Source organism: Cervus elaphus, chromosome 11 (assembly GCF_910594005.1).
Source record: "Cervus elaphus chromosome 11, mCerEla1.1, whole genome shotgun sequence".
In the NCBI taxonomy this organism is placed as follows: domain Eukaryota; kingdom Metazoa; phylum Chordata; class Mammalia; order Artiodactyla; family Cervidae; genus Cervus; species Cervus elaphus.
In genome coordinates, this window is record NC_057825.1 from 2125965 (window position 1) to 2129591 (window position 3627).

Sequence of the window (3627 nt, forward strand, 5' to 3'; positions counted from 1 at the left end):
GTGTTTTAAAAAGCAGAGACATCACTTTGCCCACAAAGATCCATATAGTCAAAACTATCATTTTCTAGTATCGTGTACGGATGTGAGAGCTGGACCATAAAGAAGGCTGAGCGCCGAAGAACTGATGCTTTTGAACTACAGTGGTGGAGAAGACTCTTGAAAGTCTCTTGGACTGCGAGGAGATCTAACCAGTCCATCCTAAAGGAAATCAACCCTGAATGTTCGTTGGAAGGACTGATGCTGAAGCTGAAGCTCCAATACTTTGTCCACCTGATGTGACGAGCTGACTCGTTGGGAAAGACCCTGATGCTGGGAAAGATTGAGGGCAAAAGGAGAAAGGGGAGGCAGAGAATGAGGGTGGTTAGATAACATCACTGACTCGTTGGACGTGAGATTGAACAAATTCCAAGGGGACAGAGAAGCCTGGCGAGCTACAGTTCACGGGGCCACAAAGAGTCGGACACAACTTAGCGACTGAACAACAGCCACAGCTCCACACCCGTGGCTCCTGGATGACAACGTCCGCGGGGGGACCCTCAGCCTGCTCCCCCTGCCACGTCCCGGTTCCCTGTGCTCGCCGGACCGGCCCTCAGAGGCCCCCGGCCGGCCGCGTGGGCTCATCCCTCCCTCCTCGGGCCTGGACACTCTGGGCTCGGGCTCTGCAGACCTGGAGCGCTCCACCGGAACCCACCAGAAGAGCTGAGCACGTACAACCATTTTCTCGGATGAATTATAATTTTCTCTCATTTCCCCTTCAAAACATGCTAATTAAACGGACATTGTTGAGAGAGCCAATTGAAATTCAAACAACCGTCCTGTTTCTAAAGAAGCTGTTTCTTTAGAGGCAATTGTGTGCATGTGCAAAGCGTGCACAGGAGCACACACGTGTCCACACGTGCGCACACACGCGCGCACACACACCCACACGTGCACACATGCGCCCACACGCACACGCGGGTGCAGGCGCCCAGCCTCACCTGAACGGTGTGCTTGCGTGTCCAGCACCAGGACAGTCTGAGTGGGTTTTTCTTTTCCCCAGTGTTTGCCATGGTAACGAGGACACGAATAGCCTTAGAGCCTTCTTTCCTCGTGCAGCTGCCTGGCTCCCATCCTGGAGGGGTGGGGGTGGGGGGCGGCCAGTGAGAGGCTGAGCAGCGGACCCCCGGCCCGCGATGCCTCCTGCTGTACTAGGGCCCCTTCCCCCATCTGGCCGCTCACCGGAGAACGTGTTCTCCTCCACGCCCCCATCTCCCCTTCACCTGAGCCCACCTGGAGCCTCCTGGACCCCGCCTGGGGATGGTGGAGGCCTGGACCAGCCTGCTGAGACTCTGACCCCAGTCTCCAGGGTGACAAGCCGGTGGCTCCCTGACTGACAGGGAAGTTTCCAGCCTTCCAAAGCCCCTGAGGGGTGCCGGGCCTTGGGGGTAACTAGGAGCTCCCCTGGGGGGTCACCCTCCCTTAAAATATAACTCCTTGATGTTCTTAAAGTGTAACAAACTTCCCTGCAGAGGGTCCAGGTTCAGTCTGCGGGAGGGGAGCTAGGATCCCAGCAAGCTGTGCCGTCTGCTAAAAACAAAAAAGTGTAACAAACTTACAGAAAGCGCACACATGACGATGACTCATCGCAGAGCGCCCGCTCAGCATAACCGCCAACTCAGAAAGGTCCAGAACTTCCCCGGCCGGAAACAGGCCCAAACCCCTAGCACCCTCCCACTCACCGTCCCCGGGCCCCCGAGAACCACCGTCCTGACTCCCAGCACCTTGGCTCTCTCTCGCCCGGCTGGGCTTTTGGCGATGGGCTCCTCTGCTAGGTTGGATCCGGCTGCTGTCACTCGCTCCCCGATGAGACCGGCCGCGTGTGGGCAGGGGCGGCTGGCCCATCCCGTGACCAAGGACACAGGGATGCCTGGGTCCCCTCCTGCAGTCCGTTCCCCTGGGCCACATCAGAGCCGTGCTTTCTGGAAGGCGACGCTGGGCCTGCCGATGTCCCAGCCCCCCTCACCCCTGCTCACCCGTCTCCCCTGCACCCAGCGCATGGCTGGGCATGGAGCTGGGGCCCCCGGGGGGGAGTACTGGTCCCAGCACGACCGTGGTCACGTCCAGGCCACACAGCGCGCTGGGGGCACCCTGCGTCCTAAGGGTGCGGCGCCACCCCGTCCCCGGGCTTAGCTCTGCAGCTCCGCCTGGACACTCTCTCTCTCTCACCCCAGGAGCCTGCCCTCCTCGGGGCCTCTGCTCAGAGTGAGGCCCTGGTGTCTCGGACCAGGTACACGCGTGTTTGGTGAAAAGTCGTGTCTCCCTGCCCCGCCGCTGGTGCCGACAGCTCGGCCCACGTGCACCAGTGCCAAATGGAACCTCGGAGGCAGAGCTCCGGGTGCGTGGAAACGAAGAGCTTCGCTGCTTTGCCCGACAAAGAGGGGCACAATGAAAACCTGTTAGTCGCAACAGGGACACACAGGATTCAGTGAGGAGTTTTAAATTCCCTGGCGGCTCAGATGGTAAAGCGTCTGCCTGCCATGTGGGAAACTCAGGTTCCATCCCTGGGTCGAGAAGATCCCCCGGAGAAGGAAATGGCAACCGACTCCAGTACTCTTGCCTGGAAAATTCCATGGACGGAGGAGCCTGGTAGGTACAGTCCATGGGATCTCAAAGTGTTGGACACGATCAAGCAGCTTCACTTTTCACTTCATTTTCATAGCCGTGGTTCGGGGACGCAGTTGCTGGTAAGATCAGGGTGTACCCAGCCTGCGCGCCTCTGATCTGGCTGCAGGTGGTCCCTCTTGTATCAGTGTCCGCTCTCCCCTGATCAACAGCCGTCTGAATCTGCCCTCTGGGGCTCAGGGGAGGTCCCGGGGGCTGGAGCCTGTACCCTACAAACGAGAGACGGGGGCACAGAAAGACGTTCACGGCTGGGGTCCCGCTCGGTTTCACCATCAGCGCCGGGTCGGCACGCGTGTGGGGAAAGGGTAGATTTGCAGGATCCGCACCACACACAGGGACCCCGAGTCCTCCGGACCTCGGCTCCCCTGCACGCGGCTCCGCTGCCATCTGCCCAGAGGTCACGTCACCGCCCGCCCCAGCCGGCCGGCATCCTCGCCGAGGTGGCCCACAGGGTCCCTGCAGGTCCTCCGGCTGGGAGGGTGGGGCCCCCAAACAAGGAGGCTTGACCCCAGCACCCAAGGTCAGGCCAGGATTCCGAGACTGGTGACTCAGGCTTCGAGGAAAGGCAGCCCGCCCGTCCCTGGGGCCCTCCGTGCCCCGCCCCCGGGCCCGCTCCCTGAGATGGCACTCCGCCCTCCAGCCCCACCCACACCGAGGCCTCTGCACCTTGTGGCAGGTGGGGGCCGGGGAGCGAGGGTGACTCGGAGCCTCCGTGTGGGGTGGGGGCGTCCGTGGGGCTCCTGGGAGCAGGTCAGCGCTGCAGGTGGGGGGCCAGGCCTAGACAATGTCTCTGGGAAGGAGGGGGTCGGATCCCCGCACGGAAGGTTTAATTAGCCCTGGATGGGTACTTCACGGACAGCATCTCGTGTTCTGTGGCCTCCGTGGGAACGGCCCTGGTCCCCCATCGCACAGACCTGGGCTTTCAGCAGCCAAGCTGACCGTTAGGTTATTGGGTTCACAGCTGGC

At 61.0% G+C, this 3627-nt stretch overlaps 1 long non-coding RNA gene across 1 annotated transcript; it reads right to left on the bottom strand.

Annotated features, from left to right (window-relative positions):
• Positions 1 to 265: 265 nt before the first annotated feature.
• On the bottom strand, positions 266 to 1902 carry LOC122703437. The gene is made up of 4 exons (XR_006343488.1): positions 1761 to 1902; positions 1270 to 1566; positions 978 to 1111; positions 266 to 309 (listed from the first exon to the last, which is right to left on the bottom strand). It is a non-coding gene; the product is annotated as an uncharacterized LOC122703437 (long non-coding RNA).
• Positions 1903 to 3627: the final 1725 nt, after the last annotated feature.